Source organism: Myotis davidii, unplaced genomic scaffold (assembly GCF_000327345.1).
Source record: "Myotis davidii unplaced genomic scaffold, ASM32734v1 scaffold32, whole genome shotgun sequence".
Lineage (NCBI taxonomy): Eukaryota > Metazoa > Chordata > Mammalia > Chiroptera > Vespertilionidae > Myotis > Myotis davidii.
Window position 1 is genome coordinate 10,308,069 of NW_006286587.1, and position 23,741 is coordinate 10,331,809.

Genomic DNA, 23,741 nt, shown 5'->3' on the forward strand with positions numbered 1-23,741 from the left:
ATCCAACTAATGAAATTCCATTTCATGTTACACTAGGTCTTGCTTTTGTTCCCATTTTGTTATATGTTTTGTACTACATGGTTTAATGGCTTTGTGCACATTTTTCATTATATTCTATCTCACAATATGTTTTCACAATGCATTTATCTTTCTTCAAGTTCTAATCTAGTTCTAATCTAACTTTCTCCATGGGTGGAAAATTATAGATTTAGATTGATCTATTGTGTAATATAATTTCTTCTGCACTTTTAGGTATTAATTAGCCTTTATAATTTTAGGCATGAAAATAAAAGACTTCCTACCTTATTGAACAACGATGTGAGTAAATTTTGCGTGAGTGAAAATCCAATGCACATATATTATTTTTCCTGGTGAGGGGATGGGACTTATAAACTCTTGTTTAGTCCTTGGAAATGCTCTTCACTGTTTATTCAAGTAATCCTATGACGCACACAACTCCAGATCAGGCTTGCTGTTGTCAATGAACATTCCAGCTGTGGTTCAGCATGGTGGGCAAGCTCATTAAAGTGGGGGCCAGAAACAATTCAGCTTCCTGTTACTATGTAGAACACATGGCTTCCTATGTATTTTTTTTCTTTCTGATAGAGTTTCTGTGTGAAGGTTTCTTTTGTGTAGCTTAATTCCCTTAGTGGAAATTGCTTTCTTTGAAATTCTTATTGGCTCTTCTGTGCAATGTGCTCAGAGATAGTAACTTCAGATCCTCATGAAGAAAGCCATTCATGATGCTAAGGCCTGGATAGTAATAGGTTTTTCAGGCAGTTACCCCCCACCTTTATTCCCATCCAGGGTCATCCAAGTATAAACTCTGTACAGTAGCTACATCCTGAGGTATGATTACCTGCTGTGAAATAGCTATTTCCAGCTTTTGCTTCTTGCTGCTTTCTTAGAATATCTGGTGTAGTCACGTTATGCAAGAACAGGTATTCTTTTTTAAGAGGTAAAGAAAACTTAATTCAAATATTCTTCATGGGAAAAAAAGGAAGCATAATAGATTTCCTTTATATTTCTCTTCCTTAAAGCATACTGGGTCTGAGCATCTCCTGTGAAAGTAAAACGTTTTAATGAACTTCCAATAATGAACTTTAACATGCTAGAAAGATTTCCTAGAAATTTAACTTTAAGTCTTTCTTTAAGCAAAACATCTTTTATCACAGTAGTTAGTGAAAAGGGATAAGATGAGCTCTTTGTTTTTTACTTCCCATTTTATTATATTAATAAAGTAAGAGATAAAGTTGAGATTGTCACCAGATAATTTCTGTTAACTGTTCATTAATGTTACTTTGAATTAAACACAGAGCAAAGTTTCATTTAAGAGGCAGTAAGCCCCTTCCATGGCTTTGGAATTCAGGTCAAGCCAATCTTTAAGAGTTCACTTTTAAATCTTAGATATAATATGATATAAAGTGTATAAAAAGAAGAAAACAATTATATGTCAAAGAGGTGAGCAAATACAGAACAAAGATTTTTTTACAGAAATGCCATGGTGACTTTTTAGACATTTCTGGACATGGTTTTACAAAATTATACAACCTACTATCTAAAGAGTTGAAAAAAAAAGTTTACTTTAGACAGTTTTCTTTTGATTTGCTCAACACCTTGCTTAATTTTTCCTGTGGGCCTCAAGTTTTCCCAAGTGCAGAATGTGCACTCCATCACCCTCCTCCTTGGAGGGGTTTTTGAGTTGATGATCTTAAAACTCTAGTTATCAGGTTTTCTTGGCCAAAAGTCATAATTTGTTTTTCAGGAGAATAGAATTTTATTTTATTTTAGCAAATGGAATTTGAAAACTCTGTATTTTGAGTAGAAAGGACAGTATTTCAATCAGTATCCTCGGAATGACCATTAGGAAAGCATATCAAACCTGACAAGGCATTTCTCTCTAGGTTCCAATATGGACAGGCAAAATTCCAACAAGTGTATTTTTCATTTCTGAAACAAGACTTAAGACTTGACCAAAGAGATCACTGATTTTAATGATGACTGCTTTGTCTATTATATAATATACATGAAGTGTTTGTTTTGTTTGTTTGTTTGTTTTGTGAATGGGGGAGGTGGGTAGGATCAGTATCTGTAATCCAGGGTTACCTGCTCAGGTAGGGAACATCTGAGTATCATGGAAATATTTGACCCTGAAATTAAGGGAAAAAAAAGCAGAAGCAATTTGCTTCTTCCCCTGTAATTACCTAGCATCCAACAAGGATAGCATCTGTTCCAGAATTCAAACATGAATGAAAGTGAATGTTAAACAAGGCAAAATTTTGTGTTTCTGGTTCTTTTGGAAAATGTAGTTTATTTTAATTTGTTACCAGATACCAATGCTATCATAAACTGCATTAACAAAAGAAAACTTTAAACAATTATAGATAAATTTAATTTATTATTTAGGCAACATGAAACAAAAATAGCAGTTAGCAGTTGGATAAAGTAGTCTCAAGTGGGCATTGCAATGTGCCCACAGAGGAATGTTTAAATGATTTATTATTTAATGTGAAGGTTTACTGTGATACCTTCAGGGCTTTGCTCATTATTGCTGTTGAATTTCTACAGTGCATTTTTTTTCTTGAAAACTGTTGCTTTTTCAGTATGTGAAAATGGAAAACCAAAATGTTGAAATTATAATTAAAAAGTTACTTTAAAGAGTATCTGCTGTAAATGTTTTATAAGCTTGAAAGTGATTCAAAGTATAACATAATTTGGTTAATTTAAGCTTAGAAAAACAATTACTTTTGTCAAATTGAATTAGAAACTAATTAAAAAACAATATAAAAATCTTAAGTGAGAACCTGCTTAAAATGTTACCAATAATCAGACATTTCTCATACTTGAGTACATACTCCAAAGTTGAGAAGATGACGCTGATGAATGGAGATTTTTAAACTGTTGATTGTTCCTCTAGTCAGGTCAGCCAAGAGTATGTCTAAGGTGATAATTAATGATAATCAGAGATAAAGCTTATATCTAACTATAAATATTTCACCAAATCAAGCTCTAAGAAAAATATATACATATTGATTGATTGACTTACACATTTTTAATATAGAAAAAGGAAAAAAAATTCTAAATGGTGTGAACAGAAGGAAAATTAATGTGTCTATTTTCCCTGTTTTACAATTGTGAAGCTGCTCCCTCTGCTCCGTTTGATATGTAAACTTACGTTGCCATTAATACAACAGTGGTAATAATGTGGGATTAATGGAAAGCCTTAAATCTCATTAAATTCTCAGAAAATGCCATTCTCTTCTCCCCTAAACTGCATTAAAACAAAAGGCAGAAACATCAAACAGGCTTCTCTGGAGAGAAGGATACTCTTTCAGACATGAAGATTCCCTCCCAATCCCTACTCCCTTTACTTGAGCTCAAAACAGTTCAATTCATGTTTGATTTTTTTTTTTTACATCTTCTCCTTCCCTTTTATATTTGAAACTGTAGTGCTAACCAGTTTTTGCACATCAAAGGCTGTAAAGATCTCTCCAACCAAAACAAGCAATCCTGTCCCCAAGCTTAGACTTCCTTCTTTCTGCCCTGGCTCTACATAGTCACACCCATGGAGACATGTATGTGAATGTGAATGATGAAAGGAAAAATGACCCCCATGGCATGGACACTGTGACCCAGGTTTCCACAACATGGACTTCAGAGCCTTTACCTCTGCGTAGATTTGAAAGAGGCCATTACTTCTGAACAACAACAAAAAAGATCTTTTAGAAAAATATTGTTAATGGGGTAACTTGGAGAAAAATATAAATGGAGACCTGGCTACTTAAAGAAATGTTTTAAAATTATTTTTAAATGGAATTAGTAAATTAGTATGTTGTATTTAAAGCTGTATCAAAAAGAAGAAAAATATAATCACTGCTAAATCAAATTTTTAATAGGGACCTTTTTTATTCAGTTTATTTTTATAAATAAAAATTGTGGAGTTTTTTCCTAAATTGCATTTATAATGTAATCATCAAGTCTGAAAAAACTCCAATTTATTTCCATGATGCACCTAAGAAAGTATGTAAATAGATAAGCATGTTATCATTTTTAGATATTTTATGAAAATTAATTTAAGAAGTTGAATCTGAATAGAAAACTGGTATTTAAATAAAATCAAGAAATTGGGGCAATCTATATGTTAATGTGATTCCTTCTCCTTTCCTCTGCAATATTTTGAAGGTGGGAATGTTTGAGATGAGAAGGTATTTTCTTGTTTTGATCACTTAGATTAAGGTTATATTATGTACTGATATTGCTAACTCCCTAAATCCTTTATTTGCTACCTTTGATTTAAATTGATTTTTATTTGACATCATTGCTCATTTAAAAAAATCTTAAACCAAGTATAGTTTTAGTTTATTTTAATTATTTGCTGCACATAATGATTTCTTAATGCTGATAATTTTTTAAAATATTAAATCTAAAAGTAGAGTGGCACGTAGAACTCTTAAGCCAAGTTAAATGCATTATTATTTTGAGTAAAACCTTGAGATTGAGGAGAAACCACATGCTTAATCAAATTTATCTAAGTCTGTGAATATTTCTAGGTAAATTGGATTTCACACAATCGTAATCTAGAATATTAGGAAAGCAGCTTACTTATGAAGGCTTAAATTGCTGCTAGCAAAGGCACAACAAAATTATCAACCTGCGAATGCTAAGTCTTTGTAAGGACATGGTATTTCAAATACACTACATATATGGTTAAACTGACAAACTGGAGAACATCAGGTTAGTTGATAGTGACAGCAAAATGCTTTCTAAGCAGCCTGTCTGGTAGTTAAATTTTCCACGATCATCAGATTTCAGGAAAGTTCCAATTCTTTTGTTGAATGCCAGGCAAGCAGAAGGACTTCTAACTCTCCTCATGAGGGTCATGAAGTCTGAAGGGTTTGCCGAGAGCCAGCGAAGCAAGTGTGCCTTTTCATACTTGGTTTTATCCAGACTGTTTTCTAGTCTGAAGAAATTTCTGTTTTACTTGTGCAGTCCAGAAATAAATGTTCCTAATCAAAGGATTTTAACTTTCTCCCTTTATGTTACTGATTCTTTCCCCCAACAGGTTTGTGATAAATGATATCTAATTCTGCCTCATTTATTTGGCTTGTGAAGTTAAATGTTGCATCCTTAAAACCAAAAGGCAAGCTGGGATGTTATCTTTCATCATAGTGAATGCTGCTCCCTTTTATGATATTAAAGCCGGACTCAATAAGTTAAGAGAACCAAGACTTGTAAGATTGAATAAGATACTAATTTAGAGAGTGGTAAAGGTGAGCAGCAGAGAGCTGGGGCAGAGGACATGCTCTAAGTTTGCACTGACTTTGAGCAGCTACCATGAAAACTATGCTTGCTTTCGTTAAGCAAATATTTTCCCACTGCAAACTTGAAACTCTGTTTTCAGTGTTGTGAGTACAATTTGGTTGATGTGCTTAAAATTTTTAATATTCAAATTTCCATACACTAATATAACAACTATTTGGCTCTACTGTGTGCCAAACACTGTGCTGGCTGGTGAGAACCATCCAAGATCATAAAACACCTTGTTTTCTCATGTCAGAGTAGCGTGTTACTGATTTAAACCAAAAGTAACAGGGGGGAAAAAAACAACAACAAAACAAAACAGCAATGCATAAACTGATCAATCCACAGTCCAGTGGCACACTTTAAAAATGGTGTTTAACCAAATATGGTCTGTGGGTTTTCTTTTCAAAGTTGCCACGGTAACTTGTGCACATGGAAAGCGAAAGAATAAAGAACAAAAGCTGTCATTGTCAGTCAGTGTGAGGGCAATTTCTCCCTCATCTCATTTAAGCACACTAATACCTGGGGCAAGCTTTTTACACACACCTGACACCTGATTGGGGGCTAGGAAGGAGATTATGCATATGCAAAACAAATGCAACTTCAGCTGCTGCTTAACTTATATGTCATTCATTTTTCTTTAAGATCTGTTTTCTCTGGTGTTCTTGTCAATAGACAAATCAAAGTCCTGAAACTCGCTCTTGGGTGCGATATAAACATGGTTTGCCAAACTGTGTTTTACTATGATGTTCTACCAAGTTTAGTGATGTTGATCTGCTTTCTGAAACTGAAATATGCTTTCTGAAATGTATATTTCTATTTTGGTTCTTAAGAGAAAGCAGGGTTTTTGGTTTTTGTTTTATTCCCCAGAAGGCATTTACAAACCATCTCTCTTTTGGAAGTTGGTGTGTTGACTTAGAAGTTTTTGAAATGGTAGAACGTTAGAAGGAGTTGAGAAACAGCCCTTTTTATGTTCTAAAGAGGAAATTGCAGTTTTGAGAATTAATATTGCTGAGAGATTTACTATAGAGTTTTTGCCCGCTGGGGGGTGGTACACGCTACCAGAACACTGCTTTCAGAAACCGCAAGTCAGATGTGGGCTGCTGCAGGCCAGTTTTTCTCTGGCTTAATTACAACAAAGCCTCCCGTTGAGAAGAACAGTGAAGGCCTCTGGGGCAAAAGGTGGGGGGCGGCGAGTGGGGGGTTTGAGAGGGAAAGGAGAATGAGGGGGAAAAAAGGAGGGAAGAAATTACAGCCTTTGAGAAATTTACTGCATTTTATTTCCCTCATTGACTTCATTTATGATGATCTTCCTTTGACTTTCAACAATTATTTATAATGCTATTAAAATAAACTGGTTGAATAAAATAATATTTTGGGGGGGCTTTATACAGAATTTTTAAGTTAGCTCTGGATCTTGCCATTAGTCACATTCTTTGTTTAGTAGCCCACCCACCTTTAAAAAGGGGAGGAAAGTTAAGATTAACCGAAATGGCAGTTTTAAGCCAAATTTTTAAAAAATGACAACATTTAATATTGCTAAGCACATTGGCATATTAAAAATAAAAAGCAGAAAGAAGAAATATTTACATGTTATTAATACAAGGCAAGTTCTCTGCTACTGATTTTTGTAGGGTTTTAAATTATTGAAAATCATCCAGAAAGAGGAGGTAGCCTTAGGTTGTGTGGCCAAGAAAAAAACAGACAAACCTCTCTGCAGTGCTCTTGCATGTTTCAAGCTGATAATTGTATTTTTCATCTGGAGACACTGAGCTTTCATTAGGGTCTTGTATCCCTAGGCGGGAGATGCTGAACATAATTGGAGTTTCTATTTGATTGGGCAATATAGTCTAGAGAAGAAACTGGGGTAAAGATAATTAATAGGTTGCTAACAAAGTCTGACAGCCACAAGATTTCAACCAAATTTATTTCACACCGCCTCATTTAGCTCTGAAAAAGTTTTGATAGAATTGGTGGTTCCTTAATTAACACTTGAAAGCAAAAGAAACATACCTTCTATTTTGCTGCCACATTCAGTTATGACAAAATTTCTTACAGTTTTTCTTCTTTCTGTAAAAACTTTATTTGCTGCCCAATTATGTATTTCACAAATGTTAATGTTTAGGAAGTATTTATTTAATTGGGCATTTTGAACCTAACCATAATTGATTTGAAAGGTGTGTGTGTGGGGGGGGGCGGGGGGGGGGTGTAGAGGAGCAGAGAAATGAAAAAGCCCAATTAATACATGATGGTTAGTATTATACAGGAACACAGTATTTATGAAATCATTATGTTTATTCATTTAATAATATCTTTGCTGATCCTTCAGCTTGATGTGTTTTGGAAGCTCCGTATTTAAAAATTTATGATGTGACTTTTTTACTTAAATACATGCAATCACATTTTTTGTAACCTTGTTTTTCTATCTCAGGCTAATAAATGTTTGTGTGTCTGTATGTGTGTATATGTTGTGGTGTACACACACATATATTTGCAAACTAAATGGCCTAATCTTTTCATTTAATCTTCTTATAAAAACCATGGTATATTAATATTGGTAGTAGTGATAATATTAATATTTTATTTTACTTTTAAAGGATTAATTTCTTTCTTTACTCATTTCAAGAGAGACAAGTATCAGTCATCTGTCACTTTGGGGCAGCATTATGATCATATCTGAAAACAAACAAATTCATTCTTTATGTTTATGTTGGCTAAGATATTCTTATACAATTAGCAATAAAAGAAAGGCATTGCTACCACTGACTCACTTTTCTAGTGATTTTATTCATGTTGTTTCCTGCTAATGAAATAACATATGTGCATTTTAGAGCAGATAGGTTTATTAAGAAAATTTGAAATAGCTAATTTTTAAAGCCATGTGAGAATTTGGTTCTACAGTTGGCAAATATCAATGATTCATTTTCCTTTTACTGCTAAATAAATAAATAATTAAGAATGCCCCCACTCCCCAATCTTGAGAAAATACAGGCCTGTTGCACTCTTTACCTCAGTGCAACCATTTTGTTTCAGACCCAATTCACTGAAAAAAAAAATGTTTTTAAAGAAGATACATTTAACTACTTTTTGAGAGCTTTGTTGTATCAAAGTATTTCTTTCAATATAATAAGCTTTTCCTATTATAAGTTGCAAATGAATGGATAGTCTCCGTACCCCATTTGATGAGGGCTCTACTCATTTTTCCCCCCACCACCCCAAACTCGTTGCATACATCAGGCATAGCTTCCAGGCTCAGCTTTGTTAGTTTTTGAGTGGACTTTGCCAATTACCATGCTAGTCACATCCTGCATTTGCCCAAGCGATGGGTTTTGGCTTTGTGCAGGAGAGGAGATATGGTTGGGAAGAGTCTCCCTCTCCTGCGAGTTGAATTAACTAGTTGAGATTTGCAAGCCTGAAATGCCCGAAGTGGCTCTGGCAGGATAGCAGTGCCAGCTTTAAAATCTAGGTGTAGCTGTTAATCCTTACAGAGGCAAAGAAGTCGCCAGGAGTAGCTCAGCTCGCTGTGAGCAAGATGTATGCTTTTCATGTACTGCGTACTCATGGGCTGAGGGATTATTGATTTTCTTTCACAGTTGTAAAAACAGCAATTGGTGATCATGCCACACATACAGTACACACCAAGTTAGCAAGACCTTTCGCTTTCCTCTCTGTGAAAAAAAAAAAAAATCTGCCTTGTATTCTTTGATACTTAACATTTAACTTTCTAATTTAATGTTCTCCATAAGACTCTTTAAATAGCAACTACAAGAGCCAGAACATAGCTGTTTATTATTATCTTTCTATTTATTTATTTTTTAATGAAAGGAGGTTTTAAGTAACTTCTTGCATTTGGCTATCTAGTCAAATTTTTCCTTGCTGTCTGGCATGCACATATATTGCTGGATCTGGTGACAGAGTAAACATTTGGATTTGGATGCCTCGTGGTACCAAGTCATTTCTTTATAGAGAGTAAAAACCAAGCAAACTTTCTGGGACAAAACATAAGTAAAAAGATGGGAAACACTTACCAGGAAGACGAAGAAAAGCAATTCCATATATCCTGCCGCTATAGCTGTATAATTCCACTGACTGGGAACTGGAGTGATAACCCTCCCCCGCTCCCGGGCTCCGTGTCCAGTCCACACAAAGCCCACGGCAGATGCAGGCTGAGCTGTCCTGCTCCGGAGCACTCCTACACTGAGGAGTGAGCGAGGGAGAGCATTCCAGTTTACTGCTCACAGCCCACCTCCAAGTCTGAAGTTAAAGCTTCACCTCGCAGTGGTTGAAGAAGGGGGTGATGTCATAGGTGGGCAGGACTTAAATCGAGCTCTCGCTCAGTGAGGTAACTGGATAATCAGGCAGATGGGCTTTGCAAACGCTAGAGGGAGTGAGAGAAGCCAAAATGAGCCCCTCGGCCTGCCAAGGCGAGGATGGCATTTGGTTTGCAGGCAGCCCTTTGGAATCTCAACATTTTCTAAAGTTGTACTACAACAAGGTAGTGGTAGCAAGCTTCTAAAAAAAATGCAAGCATGTTAGAAGCATATTTATAATATTACAATAGAAAAATGCTACTTTTTAAGCATCTGTATTAGATTAAATATTACATCATTTTATTTTCATTATTAACGAGTTATAATAATGTTATAATCATGAAGGCTAGTAATCCCAACTGTGAATATTTATTATACAAATAAATAGAAAGAAGATTCAAATAAATAACTGATTTATTTAAGGGAAGGAGATCATATTTTCAATTATGATTTTCATAGCCTGCTTTCTGCTATTTAATCAGTAATTGCTTTGGGCCCATACGTGTTTTACTTTTAAATGTTGCTGGGAAGAATTTTGCTTTTATGTTTACCTGGAAGGCAACTTTCCTAAACTAATATTATTTGCTTTATCCTTAGAGGTTCACAACATTCTTTTTTGCATTTTTTGTTTGTTTCTAGGAATTTTTTTTTTCCTGAAGGAAGACAGCTAATTGTCTTTTCCAGGAGTATTTGATTGTGGTCTCTTCATTAGCTTCATTTACTTTCTCTATAATCTTTTTAAATAACCGTTTAACCTTCTGAGTTCCTCTCTAAGAATGGATGATACCAAAATAGAAGGCGAACCCTTGATAAGAGGTGTTATTGACCCCTATTGTTCTATGATTGTACTTTTTTGCGGGCCTCTGAGGACACACAAATTAAACCCAGGAGTTTTAGAATTCTAAAGTCTGTGAAAAGTCAATTTCCTAGAAATTGTTAGGCAGGACAAGTTACACTGAGATGCAGCTGCTGAAATTTTGGAGGAAAGAGACCTGGGAATAACAATCTCTCAATAAAGGGTGGACATAACAAATACATGGATTAAATTATTTTATGAAAAAAATAATTTCTAGAAGCTATTTTCAGATGGGAGTTGGTTATATTTAAAAAGGACTTTTTGCCTGGCCAAATTCCTGTGGGCTTATATCCATATTTAAGCAGTTTTGTCTGCATTCAGGCAGATTTTGAACAGAAGAGAAAGAGAATTGGACAATTTTGGTTATAGGCATCGTAACTAAGGTACTGGCCTGGGAATTAGTGCTGAAGTTTCCAGTCTCTAGGCTACCATTTGTTATCTGAGTTCTTATTATCTGCTTTGATCTTTGCTCTTATCACATGGCAAATAAAGGCAGTAGGAATTACCAATTATGTATTGTTGCTTTTTTTTTTAAGATGTCAATGAAAATGTAGAAGAAGGTAAGATATTGTGAACACTGTAATCTGTACTAACGGTACTGACGTTAAAGGCAAACTCAAGACAGTATACACATTTTCACTGCCTCCATTTTTTTAAAAAACTCATTGCTGTTTGAAATTCTGCCAGTTGGAGAAAACTTATAATATTATGTACCCCTTCTGAAACACTATGTACTGCCTCTGGAAAGATGAAGAGTTACCCTAAATTACTTCAGGTTGCTTTCCTCCTTTGTTACCGAAGGGAGATTAGCTACACTAAGGGGATGGTTGTCCTGGTGGGAGGGGTAAGAAGGAAGGCAATTTTAGCATGAAGCTCTGTAGGCTGTGATAGGAGGCCAGGGACTAATTCTTATAGCAACGAACATTCAACTCAGAAAGGAGGAGCCAGAGTAGTCTCATGTTCAAGAGCAAAGGCTTCAGAGTCTACATATCCGATTTCATCTTGGCTTTGCCACATGGCTGCAGATAAATTACTAAGTCTTTATGAGTTTATTAGGTCAGGGCTTGACTCATAGCAAGTACCCAGAAAACGGTAGCTGTCATTATTAAGATGAGGGCATCTGAGTGTCTGGAAGAGGGGCACAGTCAGAAGGGGTAGAAGTGTGCACAAAGGGAGGAAGGAGAAGGCCCAGGACAGCTTGCTTCACACTCTTCAAAATGTCCCTTTTTTATAGTCAGGAAATAGAGGAGGAGGTGGCCAACTAGGAGATTTTTCTTGTTGAATTTCTTTTCTGTTGTCCTCATGCATTTCATGACCTCGTGTTCCCAGGGCTGAGAACTCAGTTGAGTTCTAGTAGACATTGGGAGTTGAAAAGGTATTTGTTGTTTTGCATTTTGTTTTGTTTTGGGAAGACATGAGATGTTCCTTGATGAACAGGGGAGATTGGATTTGGAAGCAGATTTCTCAGGCTCTGCCATGTACTTATGTTTCTAAGTGAAATCAAAAACAACCAACCAAACCTCTTTTGCTATAAACAACACCTAGTTGAAAGTGAGTACAATCCATAATTATTTCATGGAACAACTTAATCTAGGTTTTTCAACCTATCTAGGCTTAAGCTACCTCATTTACTCATTCATTCATTCATTCATTGTACACAGATTCATTGAACATTCCTACTAAAGAAGCTACTAGGACTAGGGGACCCTCAGTGCACCTCCAGTATGATATTTGTGATTTAATTTTAGAATTTATTAGAGTTTTTCTTTAAGTCAAGAAAGAAGCATTCTTGAAGATTTTTCTTCACCTCACCATTCTTCATGAGAATAAAGTCTTCAAAGTATATGAACAACAACAACAACAACAAAAAAGAACAGCTCAGGCTTTTGGTATGTAAAATGCCTGGGACCATTTGGTTTCAAGTGATTGAACAGCCAAGCCTTATTGTCTAGTCTACAGTTGGACTCTATTGGTTCATCTAACCGAGAAATTCAAATGGAATGTCTGGTTCAGGTAAAGCTGGACACAGCGGCTTACAGAATGCAGTTTCTCTCTGCCTCTGAGTGTGCTGCTTTTTCTCAGTGTTGGCAGCCTCCTCAGATGTACAAAGGTCCCATGGCAGCTCCAGGCTCTCCTCTAAGGCTTCACACATTACATTCCCCTGTGGCAGTGTTCGAGGGAAAGGCAGTCACGTCCTGCACAGAAGCCTGGGATTCACTCTATCTCATTTGTTTAAACTTGCTCATATGTTCATTCCAGATCCTGTTACAGGAAGGTGGAAGGGAATGTTGATGAGCATATGCCTCCGTAAGAGCTGTAGGTGGGGTCAATCCCACTCAAACACATGGGTGAGAATGGGGAGAGGGTATGACCCCGAGGAAAATGGGGCACTGTTAGTTAGAGAAGGAGGGAATGGATGCTGGAGATTAATTTTCAGAGAATTTGGCATGCTGAAACTTGGGCATGTTTTATAAATTTGTAAAATTGAAGCTGTTCTTTTTTCTTTCTTCCTTTCTTCTTCTTCTTTTTTTTAAGCCAGAGTTTCTGTTTAAATTGCCAAAACATCTTTAAAAGATTTTATGTTTGTAGACCCTCTCAAGTCTAGCCCAGTTTTTTCTGTCAACAGGTAGTGATGCATGTCAGGGCACATCAGTACTACATCTTAACGTGAGCCGATGGGATGTTAATAAAATAGAGAATGCACAGTCAGCTATCTGTGATTCTGTAAAGTCAGGCCAGATGCTTAATGTACCAGTTAGAAACTGTACCACATCTTTCTGAACAATTCTAAAGAGTATTGGAGAAACAATTAGATTTCTGTAGGTCACAGATGCCTTAGAATACTAAAAGGTTTGTAAAATGCTATATTAAGCTGTTCTGGTATTTGTTTTTTATCGGTCAACACTTAAAATATACCCAAAAACAACCACATTCCCCTTTTAAGTATATTTCCAAAACATAGAGCACTGGAGTGAGATCTGTCATTACAGGACTTGAAACAGAAATCAAAGCAAAATTAAAGCAGTTATTTCTCTGCCTGCCCGCCTGTCTGCTCACTTTCTGCTACACTGTTCTTTTCCCCAATACCCGTGTTTGGCTGTTAAGCTTCAAGCACTGGGAGCAGGGTGACTGAAACACACACACACACATACACACACACACAACACACACACACACACACACACACACACACCCCAACAGCAACAACAACACTGAGAAAAAAGCACTCCTTTAGCTTCCTGGGGGAAAAAAAGGAGGAACTGTGGTTAGGACCTAGCCCAAAGCGATGGGGTGAGGTAGCTGGCTAGTACAGAACTGAAAGCCGGTCACCCCTCCTTTACTCTGTATCCAGGGCTTTCGTGTCCGGCCATGCAGACATGTACTATACCACTCCAGCTGACAGAGGATGTGTCCTGGACCCCTCCTCACTCTCCAGCACCCTATCATCCTTTTCCTTTTGTTTTAAAATGCAAAAACAACAACAAAAAAGAGACTTTTAATATGGACCTTGGGGAAAATAAGGATGTCAAGCCAGCCACGTGCATGAGGCCTCCCGCTGATACTTTTGTGCAAGGCCCTGGGAAAAACACATCAAGGCTCTGAGCCTCCGTTTCCTCATTTATGAAGACGGAGATCTGGGACCCACCTTTCTACTCTGATGAACTTCACTAAAGTGGTGCGTGTAAGAGTTTATTCCTAAATCTGAGAAAGCACTTAGCAAAACAGAGCTAAACCCTGGGCATGGTTGTTTTTTATCTTCACTGTGATGAGTGGGGCCAGGATCGGTTCAAAAGGCACAGTCCACCAACGTTAAGTTGAGCTGTATATTTTCACAGTTTATCTTTGGGAATGAAACAATTTGAGAAATGCTTCTGCTCACCATCCTCTATGCTCAGACCTTGAGATAACAGTATCTAAGACTGGTTCTGAGGCGTCATTACAAATCAAAGGACAGAACCCTTATCCTTGGAGATGATCAGAATAAAACATAGCTGGGGAGGGATGGCTAATAGGTACTAAGGACAGGTCACTATATGTCTGATTATTGACATGTGTATTTACTACATACAAGTGGATTGCTGGAAGACATGTGATTCTTTCTATAGCATTATATTGCTCTTAATCACCTCATTTTTTCACTTTTTGTAGAGTATTGGTGCTAATTTTAAGTACACAAAAGACTTTCTGAGAGGAAGGTTTCTTGAAATTGTCAATTTTTTCTTATTTCTGGAAACAGCTCTGTAGTTCTCCTCGTGTTAAAAACGATCTCTTTTAGGGATTGGTTGCTGTGTCCCTGCAGTCCAAATTACTTAGGTACATAAACATGTCTCATGCTGAAGACACATGTTTAAAGTAGACTCAAAGACTGTTTAATATTATGTCTGTTTATAAATGACTACGGAAATTGCCCCTCATTGGTATCTAGGAGAAGCAGATTTACTACAGTTAATATTTCTTTGCCCTGGGAGCTGGTATAAATTGATTATTTTAAAGATTTTTTTAAGGGATAAAGTATTAGCAATCAATTAGATTGGGACAAAAGTGATTATCCTATAATATCTATTCCAAATAAAAGTAAGTTAAAACTAAGTCACATTTACCATTGGATAATTTCCTGTAAAATATAAATCTATTTTTTCTGAGTATGATTTATGACACAGATGTTATATATTGATTAAAGTACATGTATAGTCCCCTCTGTTTCACTTCCTTCATATTTTGAGTGTTTAATAACCTTAAATTTCGGGAATTTAAAAGCATCTTATAATTCTTTCAGTAGTTAAGGCTTTATTCCTTTTGTTTGACATTTAAAATGTGCTAGTGTTACAAATATATAAACGCCTAACTAGGGTTTCATCTATGTGTGTTTAAAAATCAAGGTCTGCATTTGACAAATTTTATTAAAAGAGCACAAATATTGCCAAAATGTATCCTTTAATGATCATTTATTCTTAATTTAAAAAATGATGGTGAATTGAAAGTAATTTAAAAATATTAAATTATATTTGTAAAGTTAATCATTTTTATTTAGGACAAAGCTGGGGAGCTTATGGTTGTTGTTTAATTCTCATGTTTACGTAGAAGAAACATGGAACTCTTTGAGTTGCTTCCCATGCAGTCCCTCTTTGTTTTCCTCAGTGGCCTAAGGAACAGATTTGTCACTCTGAAGTGTCCATGGGTAAGTCTGTGCTCCCCTTCTTCCCTGGGGCGAGTCAGAAGTAAGCTTAACAGATCATATCTTATTGACAAAGAGCAAAGCTTGTTCTCTGACTAACGAAGAGGAAAAATATGAATGACAGACATTTGATGTTAAAAATGCTAATTGAACATTGGTTTTTAAATGCCTAAACTGTTTTGAAAGTAGGATCTGCATCTTTTTAAAGCATTTACTTTAATTTTACTTCAGCATTTTAAGTGTGGTAAAAGTTAATAGTTTGAACTATACTTTATACCCTGTAATTCAGTAAAGTTATTAACATTGTCATTATTATTGTTGTCATTGTTGATATTATTTGTTCTTTGCAAACAGATCTTTCTATCTTATATTTAGAAGAAGTTAGAGAAAAATATGTTGCATCTTCTGTGCTTCCAGAATACTTTTCTAACAGAATATAGAAATATATTTTTGATAGAAAGTGGAAGTAGCTTTATTTTAGAAAGAAATATTATAAATGTAGAAATAAATGATTATAAATGCTAAGTAAGTATACAGTACTTTTATATCATATTTATATCCTGTATTCTTGAAAAAACAAAAAATCTTTTTCTTTTCTTGACTACATGATACAATATTACTATCTCCATTTAAAAAATAGCTGGTATCTAATAATTGTGTAGCAGGTGCCAGTCTAAGAACTTGTTCTGAGCACTCTGAAGATGATATCTGTATGTAGTTCTAAGAGAAGTAGATGCTTTGTAGGCTCAAAAAGCTTACAATTTTTTAATGCACTTTATCTAACTCACTAGTGTCCCCTTCATTTTCTTTAGATTGGTTTTACTTCCAAGTAAGTCTCTGAATTAGCTGGTTGGGAGGAATGGGTGGTGAGGTTGTCACAGGACAGTCTTGGTTTGAGAATGTTCAGTAGACACTCAGAACAAAAATGGTGAAAAAAGAGAAGGTAGAACATGCATTGTAACAAGGGCCTTGGAGTTTGTTGCCTAGTTTGCCCTATCTTCCCACAGCTTTTCAAAAAATGCTTATAGGATGGTGAGGTGTGCTATATAAATAAGTCCTGTCATTTTGACTCATTCTATGTTTTCCAAAAACTTCATAACCAACCTTCTAAAGTTGCTTTCTCTACTCATAAATACTTTGTGGGAGGGCCAAATCCATCTCATGAAGCTAGATATAGGTTCCTGAGCAATCCCAAAGAAAAGACAAAGAAACCTGTTCTCAGTCAGTGGGTGAGAAAGTCAGGAAGAATTTAACCAACGCACTCTGAGCTACAAAACTGGGTTTGAAATGAGACTGACAGAATTTAAGGAGGAAAATTTTCTGAAGTGCTATTAAGGAGAGAATCAAAGCTAATGAGACAAACAAAAATATGTTAATTTGTGGGGAAGAGAGTAAGTCCATTTTGAACTCCTTATCTGTTACTGTGGTGGTAAATGCATCTTAGGGAAGGACAGAGAAGATTGCTGAATTATAGAGGCCAATAAGGAAAACAGGCATATAAAGATTTGAGCAAAATAGTAGTATCAATATAATGAAACTAGTATTTCAATAATGGTGATTATATGAAAAAGAGTGGTGGAAAGCCAAGTGTAGGCTAAAATAGTAAAATTTGATTGCAGAGAAGGGGAAAGGATATTTAAATATGGAGATATGTTACTACTTTGGGGTATTGATGAACATGACATGACTTTGCTCATTCCCCTCTTAGGCCCTTCCTGGGAAAATAATAGATACTTTCCAAGAGCTGCCAGGTGTAGGCTTCTAGGCGAGTCCATGGGATTCCCAAGTTATTATCTGTTCTGCATCTTGGAATGCAGTCCCTTGACTGAGGAAGAGTCTCTATAAAAAGATCATCTGCTTCAGGAGGGTGAAATCTGGTACTTGCCACGAGAACTAGTATAACCTAACTAAACCACGACCATTAAAAAGGGGTGTATTTATGAGGCCACGTGCCACAGTGAAGTCACCCACATGTCCACCAGGAATGTGGAGCAACTTTCAAAGGCTTCTGGTTTGTATCCTGATGACAATGTAGTCTAACACTATAATGTCAGTGGAAGCAATGGAGCCATCCAAAATATGAAACCAAAACAAATATAGATTTTACAACAAGGAATAAAAATACCTGGCATTAAGGGTTCATTGTAATTTGTATTAAAAAGTACATGAAAGAAAATATTAAGAAAAAAATTATACCAGTTTAGGATGTAGCACCTACCATATAATATGCTAGAATCCTAACATGCATTTCTGTTTACACTTTGCTCTTCTGAACTTCATTTCTTCCTTTGACCTGTCCTTTATGAAAAATATCCTTCATTAGTAAACAAACAAATTTCTTTGTTCATCAATTAAAGGAAACCTCCAATTGTACTATTGGTCTCAAAGCTTAATTTTAGTGAAATATATGCTAATTGTATTTTCCTCTCAATATTCCCCAATAGGTGATGTTTACAAACTTATCCTATATAATAAAAGCCTAAGATACTAAGTGTCTGGCCATCCAGTTGGCTGTTCAACCAATCAAAGTGTAATATGCTAATGATATGCTAAGGCCACTCAAACGCTTGCTATGACATGCACTGACCACCAGGGGGGCAGACATTTGACCAGTCAACCATTCACTATGATGTGCACTGACCACTAGGAGGCAGATGCTCCGACTGGTAGGTTAACTTGCTGATGGGGTCCAGCCAGTTGGGACTGAGCGAGACGAGCCAGACACACCCTGTAGCCTTCCCCCAGTCCCTCCCCAGCTGGCCAACCTCCTGCATCTCTGCATCTCTCCCTGGCCCCAATAGTGCACCAGGGGGTCCCTCAGCCTGGCCTGCACCCTCTCACAATCCATACCCCTTGGGGAATGTTGGAGAGCTGGTTTCGGCCTGATCCTCCAGGCCAGGCTGAGGGACCTCACTGGTGCATGAATTTGTGCATCAGACCTCTAGTTTTAAAATAAGTGAATACTATTTAAGAGATAAAGCAGAGTGATTCAGGAGACTAAGCTTTTCAGAACCATCTATAAATGTTTTTAATGATCAGAAATGAATTGATCACTTACTGTCTATTTCCATTAGACTTGTTGCAATCAACTGTTGCATTTTACTTTATAGTTTACCTACAGCCATTAAATGATACTGTTTAATAGTCTGTTTTTAAAAGATAGAAAATAATGATCATAATAAGATGAATATAAATATGTGAATTCCTAATACCCAGTGTCACTGGGTGTTACATATAGCCTTTCAGTTTTATAACTTATTTGCTTTCTAACTTTTTTCTTTAAAAAAATTATGAACATGCATTATCAAATATACCTGGATAACACCACTTAAAATGGGAGCATACCATTTTACCATTGTTCGCATAGATAGTGATCATGTTATGAGCATGTCTTGCTGGACATTTGTGTTCTTTCTGATTTTTCAAAATGATAATGATTATAATGAAAATGCTTCTAGCTAAAACTTTGTACTCAATCAAGTTTATTAAGGTAACTTCTTTGAGATAAAAGTGATGGTTCATAAAACTGACTTTTATTTCTTAATCCTCACCCAAGAACATGTTTTTAATTGATTCAGAGAGAGTGGAAGGGGGAGAGATAAAGAGAGAGAAACATCTCTCAGTTGCCTCCACATGTACCCAGACCAGGAATTGAATCTACAACAATTCAGTGCAAGGGATGATGCTCCAACCCACTGACACACACTGGCCAGAGTAGAGCTGACATTCTTTTAATGAATTTGCTGTAGTTACAAGATTGCTCTGAAAAAGGATGTATTCTCCCAATTCTAGCATTCTCAGAATCACAAGGTAGTATTAATTTTCAATTTAATAGGAGATAAATTGTATCTTGATACATATGTGTGTGTGTGTGGGGGTATGTATGTATGTATATTTTTGGTAAAAATAGAAGGTGCACATTTTCTTTCTTTTGGGGCAAGAAAGCATTATCTTTTCCTTTTTTCTTTTTTTCTTTTGGTAAACTTTGTCTATGTCATTATTCTTTTGAGAAGTTAAACACAGGGACATATGCTAAGGCCACTCAAACGCATTAATGATATGCTAAGGCCACTCAAGCGTTTGAGTGGCCTTAGCATATCACAGAAAATAACACAACAATAAAGGGTACACTACCTAGAATCAATGAAGAATAACATTCAGTTTAATTTATTTACTATTGCTTTAGATTCTTAATTAAAAATAGAATATCTATAATAATAAAAGCATAATATGCTAATTAGACCGGATGACCTTCTAGATGAAGCCAGGGCTGCAGCCGCAGGATTGAGGAAACCACTGTGGCTGCAAGGGAGGGATACAGGCAGCTGCCATGGCTGCAAAGGCCTGTTCTTGCACAAATTTCGTGCATTGGGCCTCTAGTAAGGATATAATAAAATTGCTTAGCTTCTTCACTTATCCACTTACCTTTTTCCTTCCCCAGAGGCATCCACTGTCATAATTTATTGGTACATTTTTAATACATTTATTTGTTTAATTAAAATTAAGATGAACTGTCAGCCATCAAAAACTTGAAGTCAGAGTGGCTTAAACAATATAGAAGTTGATTCCTGTGTAAAAGTCCAGATAGATAATCCAGGGTTGGCATGGCCCTTTACACGGTCAGTGACCTGGGCTTTTTCTAGCTTGTTGGTTTAGAGTGGGTGGACTTGATCTCATAATTCAAGGTAGTGGTATCCTCACTGCCAGAAGGACAGAAAAAGGGATTACAAATACATTAGTGTTAATAATTACCTATCTGTTATAATTAAAAGTAATTATTACTTATTTTAATAATGAAATTATCTATTAATTAACTGCAAAAATGCATCCAATTGTCCCTTGTACAAACAGGACTATAAGGAACATTCTTCTACGTATCTCCTACTCCACATGGGTCAGCTTCTCTGGCTTATATACCTAGAAATAGAATTTCTGGGCCTTAGCAGATCACTATAGGTATAGGTAACTATACTAGATACTGCAAAATTCTTCTCTTTATCTGGGTGCTTTCAGCTGCGAATAACAGACAATGGAGTTCAAAGTGGCTTAAATAAAGATATTTATTACCTCACATAACAAGAAGTCCAGAGGTAGGGCTGCTCTAGGTACATTCAATACATTGATTCAATGGCTTGCTCTCCCTCATGGCTTCAAGAAATCATGCACAGTTAAAACAATGATCAGTTTCCTAGAAACATCCCCTACCTGTCTTTCTTTTGTATCTTATTGACTAAAATGGAATAACAACTCAATGCCTCAACTGACTACTTATAAGGTTAAACAAGACAGTGATGACTAGCTGGGGGACAGGGCCAGTTTCCCTTAACGAATGTTATCAGGAGAAAGGGGACCCCTGAACAAAATATGCTATTAGGAAGGCAGAAAAGGGAGAGTGGGTGGCAAATAGGCAATTGTCAGGTTTTGCTATATTTCTAAAATAGTTGCAACATTCGCTTCAGTAGTCCTTCTCAGGGGTTTTGTTTGTTTTTGCCAATCTGGTGAGCACGAAACAGCTGGTATTCTAGTTGTATTCCTTGGTATTTTTCTGCTCCTAGTGGGTTGCACAACTTTTCAGACATTTTATAGGTCCTTTGGGTTTTCTTTTCTGTGAAATGCCTTATTTATGTTCTTTGTCTTGTATTCCACCGAGTTATTTGTATTCTTCTAATTGATTTGTAGCAGTTTTAAAAAATATATTCTGAATAATAATTATTTTTCTGTGATGTTGTGTTGGAAGTGGTGGTTTCTAATGAAACGTGGGACTCCTGCAGAGGCTCTGTAAGCTCAGAACTATTTTTATGATGGTAGTAAGATGTTATTTGTCTTTTTCACTCTTGTTCTTTCATACATGTGGAGTCTTACAGAAGCTATATAAGCTGTGATATCGTAGGAAATTGAAAATGCCAAAGTAAAAATGGTAGCCCAGTTCTCTTCTCTTACTTCAGACATTAAAGTGATTTGCAGAAATGTAAAACAATGCTGCTCTTCTGAATAAATGTTTTGTTTGTTTATAAAATAGCCCCCCCCCACCAATATGCTTTTTATTTAAAGGGACACTGGGTTTATTGTTATTTTTAAATGAATTTATAAGTATTTAAATCTTTTCTATTTTAATTTCTAATCCAGGTATATTAAACATTGAGAAATATAACTCTTATTACTATAATAAAAATTTAAGTGAAAGGATTAACAATTTGTACAATGTATCTAGGTATTTTATATTCAATATATATAAAACTTCTGTGTAAAATTTCTTTAGTCAAAGATTAAAATCTATTACAGTCCTCTCAGTTTGGTCATGTGTCTAGTGGCTCTCACCTCTAGAACAAAAGAAAAGAAAGGAAAAATGATTCTATTCTTAAATATTTCTAGGTTAAATGTAGGGTTCAAACCTCAGTCACCAAATATAGCCCATAAAACCATGAAATGTGGTTTTCATTGCCTTATCCTTAGAACTGTAGGTTGCAAACAGCTGCTGCTGACTTTTACTGCTGGTGAACTTGAACAGAGAGCAATTTCTATTCATCTATCAGGTCAGGCAGGCACACAGTAAATATGTGAGTACATTTGATATTGACAAGACTCATGCAAATGAACTTGCAAATAAGCCAGTGCTCTCAAGATTTTGTCCCTCCAAAAACTTTGGATCCGTCCCTGATCTCACACAAAGCTGCCTCTTTGACTTAAATCTGTCTCATTCTGATAGATGCCAGGCATAGTTTTTGAAATATTCAACTCATCTTTGCAAATGTAATATGTTTCTTCCCTTCAAATGGGAAAGTTTTTCATTGTGAAAGGGAAAGGCCGTTTCCCTTTTTCATCGTTTTAAGGTGAAAGCAGAGTGAAATATGAAGTGAAGGATCTGTTTCAAAGAGGAACAACATAACTATTTAGTTTGCTCTTCAGTGGCAGGTGTTGTTACATATCGAGGAAATAGTAAAGTACTCAGGAGTAAACCATCACTGTGGGGACTTAAGGAGTGAATGCAACTTCTCAAGTAGATTCATTTACTTGAGGGGGACAGTTTACAAGATGGTAGATTTGGGGCTAAATAGGATTTTCCTTTTTGAGCACTTATTAGGTTCCAAGACCTATCCTAAGTACTGTACTTATTGATATCAACTTGTTCAATTCTCTGGACACCTCTATGAGGTAGTGAATACCATTATCCCCTTTCACAGCCTAGAACAGTGATGGCAAACCTTTTGAGCTCGGCGTGCCAGCATTTTGAAAAACCCTAACTTAACTCTGGTGCCGTGTCACATATAGAAATTTTTTGATATTTGCAACCATAATAAAACAAAGATTTATATTTTTGATATTTATTTTATATATTTAAATGCCATTTAACAAAGAAAACTCAACCAAAAAAAAAATGAGTTCGCATGTCACCTCTGAAACGTGTGTCATAGGTTCGCCATCACTGGCCTAGAACAAAGTGGTTAAAGACTTGCTGAAGGTTACACAGTACTATAATGAGGCTTCATTCCCAGGCTCTAGAACCCAAGTTTTTACCCACTGTTGTTTATTGCCTTGCAGATGAGTTGTTTTTTTGTTATAGTGCTTGGAAATTTTGTGTTAGGTGATTTTTTTTTTATTTTTTTACAGCAATGCTTGGAAAGATTTACATTAGTCAAGAGAAGATAAGTAACTATCTGCAGGAGATCCTTTCAGAGGTCACATACAAACACCAAAGGCAAGGCAGATTTCAGAAAGGAAGGTGAGGCAGTAAATTATGAAACTTCAGGCTCGTTGTGCAATATTCTTTGTTTCTGGAAGTCAAGGCTAATGTGTTGGGAATCTAGGAGAGAGTTTCAGACCCTGCACTGCTATTAGTAACAAGAACTTGGGTGAGTCACTCATCTCTCCTGGGGATATTAACAGCTACCCCCACCAGCCTCAAGCAGTTTTTGGAAAGAGCAAATGGGTTATTGTGGTTATCAGACCAAGTTGCAAGCTATAAAGTCCTCATTTACTGTTAGTCATTGCTATAATCAGGCCTCATTTCTTTTAGAAAAGCCTTTCAGAAACACCTCCTTTTAGAAAATCACATTCTGTAATTGTCCCTGCGTTTGATACAAGGTAGGTCAAGTGTTTA

At 36.1% G+C, this 23,741-nt stretch overlaps 1 protein-coding gene across 3 annotated transcripts in view; it reads right to left on the reverse strand.

The window, feature by feature from the left end:
- FLRT3 (fibronectin leucine rich transmembrane protein 3) overlaps nt 1-9,592 on the reverse strand; it is a 13,754-nt gene extending 4,162 nt beyond the window's left edge. Inside the window, exons 1-2 of one of the 3 annotated variants that reach the window (XM_006758106.2) lie at nt 9,330-9,592; nt 860-1,061 (exon numbers count right to left, since the gene is read on the reverse strand). The gene's annotated coding sequence lies outside the window, so the exon portion shown is untranslated. Of the gene's footprint in view, nt 1-302; nt 1,062-9,329 lie in introns of all 3 variants that reach the window. The other 2 variants (XM_015560285.1, XM_006758108.2) reach the window with 2 other exon arrangements.
- Between the last annotated feature and the right edge of the window lie 14,149 nt (nt 9,593-23,741).